At 37.6% G+C, this 6,609-nt stretch overlaps 1 pseudogene; it reads right to left on the reverse strand.

The window, feature by feature from the left end:
• Window positions 1–6,139, reverse strand: part of LOC117802452 — a 49,917-nt pseudogene extending 43,778 nt beyond the window's left edge.
• Window positions 6,140–6,609: the final 470 nt, after the last annotated feature.

Raw genomic sequence — 6,609 nt, forward strand, 5'->3', positions numbered from 1 at the left:
GAAGAGAATTCCCATGTGTTACTCGCTAAGGAATAATTTTACAAAATAATTTTGCTTGTTATACTTCATAACTGAATAGTTACATATATTTAGAATTATGTTACCTTTTTAAAATTTTTTTAATAATGCAAGGAAATTTTCTCCAATATTTATTCTTAGTTGTCCACTTTTAAATACCTAAGGGCACTTGAATAAAAAGTACGAAGAACATCCCAATAAAGAATTTTAATTTGTTTTGTTTCTTAAATTCCACATATGTATGAAATCATATGGTATTTGTCTTTCTCTGACTAACAAAGGATAAAGGCAAAAAAAAGGAAGAGAGAGGCAAACCAAGAAACAGATACATAACTATTGAGAACAACTGATGGTTACCAGAGAGGAACTGGTTAGGGCTACAGATTAAATAGGTAATGAGGACTAAGGAGTGCCCTTATGGTGAACAGCAGATGTAGTATGGAAATGTCGAATCATTATATAGTACACCCCAAACTAATATTACATTGTATGTTAACTAACTGGAATTTAAATAAAAACTTAAAAAAAAGAATTAATCTAAGTACAAGGGAAAGCTCTCAAAAGTTTATCATAAAATTACCAAAGTAATAAGATTCACATTCAAAAGATCATGGTGGTTGATATATGGGGGAAGAGGTTAAACCAGTTTCTCATTCTTTCCTGAGAAAGGGTGGTACATGGACTGGGGTTGGTGCTTATAAGAACTGAGACAGGAAGTGGATATGAAATGCATTTTAGAAGTAGAATTAACAAAACTCAGGATAAACCATGTAAGTCAGTGGAATGACTCTTAGATCTTTGTTTTGTGTTGTGTTTTGCTTGACCAGTTAAATGAATAATGGTGTCATTTATTGAACTAAGAAGCCTGGAGGAAGGGAGACGTCAAGATTCTCCTGCTACATGTAAAGTCTGGGCTGCTTTTCAGCTATTTAGTCAAGCCTTCAAGCAAGCTATTGGGTATAAAACTTTGGAACTAATAGGAGATATAAGAGCTAGAGATATAAACTTAGATTCATCATATCAGATGGCATTAAATCCATGGGACGAGAAGAAACTACCTATGGAGTGATAGTGAACAATGAGAGAGAACGTTTGACTCTATTCGGATGCTCTCCTTCATTTGGGGGTCAAGTAGAGGAAAAGTAGCCTGTAAGGAGACAAAGAAGTGGTAGCCAGTGACACAGGAGGAAAACCAGGAGAGTGCAACATCGTAGGAGGAATAGAAGAAAGCATTTTCAGACACATTTACCAACACGACTATCTGAACCATGCCTTTTAGCGGCTGAGAACAGCAATGCAAAAAAGTTTTAAATAAGAAATATAAAGAATGATTTTGCTATAGGAGGGAAAAAAGGGGAAAAAAAGAGAAATAATTTGGATAATGATTAAAGAGACAATTTAATCCTTTTATTTACTAACGTGGCATTTACTGACCACAGGTTAATTTGGTAGCTTCTGACCGTAAGACCAAGGAAGAGGAAGTTGAGAAAGCTGTTCCCAGACGTGTCAGCATGCCAGGATCTCGAGGAACAAACGTAAAGGAATCTTTTTCACTTGCAGGGCTGTAGTCACTTCAAGTCATGACTTGGCCAACAAGTGCCTAGTTTAACATTCAGAAACATGAGAAAAAAGACAAACGAGCAAAAGCAAACAAAACAAGGTATGAGAGAGATGAAAGTAGTGCCCCCCTCTCTCTTCACCACCCCACTCACCCACCATAAACATCTGCATCAAGCAGCCAGACGGTAGGTACTGGAGGGACAAATACAAACGAAAATAAGAGGCTTAATTCTCTCTGTTGAAAATAAAGGAAGAGATTTCCCTCTCCTCCTTTTACTTTGAGCATTTACTTTAGAAAATTACAACTTTAAGCACCATCTACTTTGAAATGCATAAAAATCCCTTTAAAGACTAGATCACCATTTTGTCAGCTTTATGATTAGGAATGTCTTTCTCCAGGACTTGGAGCCATATGTCCGAAATGTAAAAATCAAGGAAAAGAGCACTGTTTCTGTAGGAGGGTAACTGTGCACCTTGCTTCACGTTACAAAACTATCTCTTGTCATAAAGACAAGAAAAGTTTGGTTTTCCTCTGGATAAGGCTAAGTAGATATCACAGATGGTCACCGCAATTTCCAAGTAAGGTTAGGATGAACTGTGTGCAATAAACCGCTTTGCCAAGTCCTCCGACTTGAAGATTAGTTCTTGTTTATCCTGAGAACATATATGTAATGGTTGTGTCTGCTTGGATATATAAAAGTGGGGGGGGCAGTCTCTCAGTTGATCACCTAAGGTGCACACACATTCTATTTTAATGCTTATTCGATAGTAAAGTATTTTCTTTTTCAACTAACTTTGTGAAGAGGATTTCTGGGTTGGAGGAGACTGTTTATATTTCCCCAACAATACCTGTTTACCATTTAAATTAACCATCTTCCTTAATTAAAATTAATTAAAAAATCCTCCTTTTCTTACCAAATGATAAAGGGAAAAAAATTAAAAACTGTTAGAAAAGGTGGATAATCTATAAGGAAACTGTGGATTTGCAATGCATCAATCCTGATGAGATAGCTTTTCTTATTTTTTTCCCCAAATAATACATTATGTAACATGGTAATATCTATGCTATATAACGAGATAAATTATATAGCAGAATAAAGGTTTTTAAATTAGAGGAAAAGTACATTTTATTTATATATATATATATATTTAAAGACTTTATTTATTTATTTGACAGAGAGGGAGACAGCCAGAGAGAGAGGGAACAAGTAGGGGGAGTGGGAGAGGAAGAAGCAGGCTCCCAGCAGAGGAGCCCGATGTGGGGCTCGATCCCAGAACACCGGGATCATGCCCTGAGCCAAAGGCAGACGCTTAACAGCTGAGCCACCCAGGCGCCCCTAAAAGTACATTTTAAATACAGTCAATTTTATTCTGCAATTAAATGAATAGGAATTAAGTACTTTCTGTGCTTCATTTGCTGAATAGGCAACGGGCTAACCAGAGTAAGACAGCTACTGTTTCAAAGTTGCTCAGAATCTAGTTGGGAAGAGGCTCTTCTATCTTTAATTAATTTTGTGTACATAAATAGTAACAAGTAGAAATGTCTTAATTCCAAGTAGAAATGTCTTAATTCCTAGATAATTTCTAATTCTATCTATGATTGCTTCAGTCATTTTGTTTTCCTTTCATATTCTACGTGTTTTTCCAATTATGATGAAAAGGGAGGCCAAAACACTAAGCTGCATTTGAATTTAAAATATAAAAGTAATTTAAAATATAAAAGATTCTTTGTGTCTAAGTTATTGAGGAGAATATTTTTTAATAAGTGACAACCTTGGATAAGAGTCATCAAGGTTTTCCTACTGGGAAGAATGAAAAAAAAAAAGAATTCCAAGGCAGGTCAAATTCAATCTGTAGCTCATAAATTATGGTGAGAAATGGAAGGAATTAAAACAAAAGTACTATCTGGGTATTTTACTTGTCCTCCTGGCCCCAAAATGCAACCAACCAAGTTGAATTCCTATTTCAAACAATATTGTTTTAGTGGGGGGAGGGGCAGAGGGAAATAGAGGGAGAGAATCTTAAGCAGGCTCCACATCCAGCATGGAGTCCAAGGTGGGACTTGATCTCACAAGTGTGAGATCATGACCTGAGACAAAATCAAGAGTTGGATGATTAACCAACTGAGCCACACAGGCACTGCCCAAACAGGATTTTGTTTTTTTAAATCAAGAATGCAAACTGGTACAGTCACCCTGGAAAACAGTATGGAGTTTCCTCAAAAAGATAAAAAATAGAACTACCCCACAATCCAAAAATTGCACTACTAGGTATTTACCCAAAGAATACAAAAATATGGATTTGAAGTGATATATGCATCCCGATATTTATAGCAGCATTATCAACAATAGCCAAATTAGGGAAAGAGCCCAGATGTCTATTGACTGATAAACGGAGTAAGAAGATGTGGTATATATATACACAATGGAATATTACTCCGCCATAAAAGAGAATGAAATCTTGCCATTTGCAATGACATGGAGCTAGAAGGACTATGCTAAGTGAAATAAGTCAGAGAAAGACAAATACCATATGATCTCCCTGATCAGTGGAATTTACGAAACAAAACAAATGAACATGGGGGGCGGAAAGAAAGGCAAACCAGAAAGGACTCTTAACTATAGGGAACAAACTCAGGGTTGCTGAAGGAGAGGAGGATGGGGGGATGGGTTAAAGGTGTGAAGGGTTTTAAGGAGGGCATTTATTGTGTTGGGCACTGGGTATTGTATAGAAGTGATGAGTCACTAAATTCTATACCTGAAACTAATATTATACTGTATGTTAACTAAGAGGAACTTAAATAAAAACTGGGAGAAAAAAAAAAAGAAGAGATCCATATTTGAAAATACATGAGCTTTCAGAGAGTCATAATCTTTTCGCTGCTGGAAGGTCCTGCCTCAATGTTGATGGTTGCTGACTGATTAGGGTGTGGTTGCTGAAGATCAGGATAACTGTAGCAATTTCTTAAAGTAAGACAAAAATGAACTTCATTGTGTGGGTTGGCTCTTCCTTTCATGAACAATTTCTCTGTAGCATATGGCGCTGTTTGGTAACATTTTACCCACAGTAGAACTTCTTTCAAAATTGGAATCAATTCCATCAAACCCTGCTGCTGCCTTATCAACTAAGTTTATGTAATATTCTAAGTCCTTTAGTGTCATTTCAACAATCTTCACAGCATCTTTACTAGGAGTGGGTGCCATCTCAAGAAACCACTTTCTTTGTGGACATAAGTAAGAGCTCCTGATCCATTAAAGTTTTATCACAAACTTGCAGCAATTTGGTCACATCGTCTGGCTCCATTTGTAATTCCAGTTGTCTTACTATTTCCTCCAAATCTGTCGTTACTTCCCCCAGTGAAGTCTTGACCCCCCTCAAAGTCATTCATGAGGGTTACAATCAACTTCCTCCAAACTCCTGTTCATGTTGATATTTTTACCTCTTCCCATGAATCATAAATGTTCCCAATGACATCTAGAATGGTGAATACTTTCTAGAAAGTTTTCAGTTTACTTTGCCAAGATCCACCAAAAGGAGTCACAATTTATGGCAGCTATAGCTTTTTGAAATGTATTTCTTAAAGTATGAGACTTACAAGTCGCAATTTTTACATGATCCATGGGCTGCAGGACGGATGTTGTGTTAGAAGGCATGAAAACATTTAACCTCATTGTACAGTTCATCAGAGCTCTTGGGTGACCAGATGTACTGTCAGTGAAGCAGTATTATATACATATTTTTTTTTCTGTGCAGTCAATGACAACAGTGAGCTTAAAATATTCAGTAAACCATGTTGTAAACAGGTGTGTTGTCAACCAGATTTGGTTATTCCACTGCTAGAGCACAGGCAGAGTAGATTTAGCATCATTCTTAAGGGCCCTGGGATTTTCAGAATGGCAAATGAGTACTGGATTCAACTGAAAGTCACCAGTTGCCTTAGCCCCTAAGAAGAGTCAGCCTGTCCTCTGAAGCCTTGAAGTCAGCCATTGACTTCTCGCCAGCTACAGAAGTCCCAGACGGCACCTTCTTCCAATATAAAGCTATTTCATCTACACTGCAAAGCTGTGGTTTAGCGTGGCCACCTTCAGTAGTTATCTGAGCTGGATCTCCTGGTCAGCTCGCTGCGCCTTCTACATCAGCACGTGCCGCTTCTCTTGCACCTTGAGGTTACGGAGATGGCTTCTTTTCTTAAACTTCATAAACCAACCTCTTCCAGCTTCAAACTTTTCTTCTGCAGCCTCCTCATCTCTCTTAGCCTTCATAAAATTGAGGACAGTTAGGGCTTTGCTCTGAATTAAGCTTTGGCTTGAGAGGATATGTGGCTTGTTTTGATCTTCTGTCCAGACAGCTACAACTTTCTATCACCAACAAGGCTGTTTGGCTTTCTTATCATTTATGTGTTCACTGAGTAGCACTTGTAATTTCCTTCAAGAAGTCTTCCCTTGCATCCACAACTTGGCAAACTGATGCAAAGGCCCAGCTTTTGGCCTATCTTAGCTTTCAACATTCCTTCCTCGCTAAGCTTAATCATTTCTAGCTTGTAATTGAAAGTGAGAGACATGTAGCTCTTCTTCCACTTGAACACTTAAAAGCTACTGTACAGTTATCAACTGGCCCAATTTCAGTATTGTTGTGTCTCAGGGAATGGGGTGCCCAAGGAGAGGGAGAGAGACAGGGGACCAGCCAGCTGGTAGAGCAGTCAGAACACACACCACTTATCGATCAAGCTTGTCATCTTATATGGGCATGGCTCATTGTGCTTTAAATCAATTACTATGGATTTCTGATCACAGGTTACCATAACAAATATAATAACAACAATGACAAATTGTGAAATATTAGGAGACTTACCAAAATGTGACACAGAGACACGGCATGAGCAAATACAGTAGGAAAAAATGGCACTGACAGACTTGCTCAATACAGAGTTTCCACAAACCTTCAATTTGTAAAAAATGCAATATCTGCAAAGTGCAATAAAGCAAAAAATAAATAAATAAACCAAACTACGCCTGTACCCATTTTCTTCCA

This window comes from Ailuropoda melanoleuca, chromosome 5 (genome assembly GCF_002007445.2).
Source record: "Ailuropoda melanoleuca isolate Jingjing chromosome 5, ASM200744v2, whole genome shotgun sequence".
Classification (NCBI taxonomy): domain Eukaryota; kingdom Metazoa; phylum Chordata; class Mammalia; order Carnivora; family Ursidae; genus Ailuropoda; species Ailuropoda melanoleuca.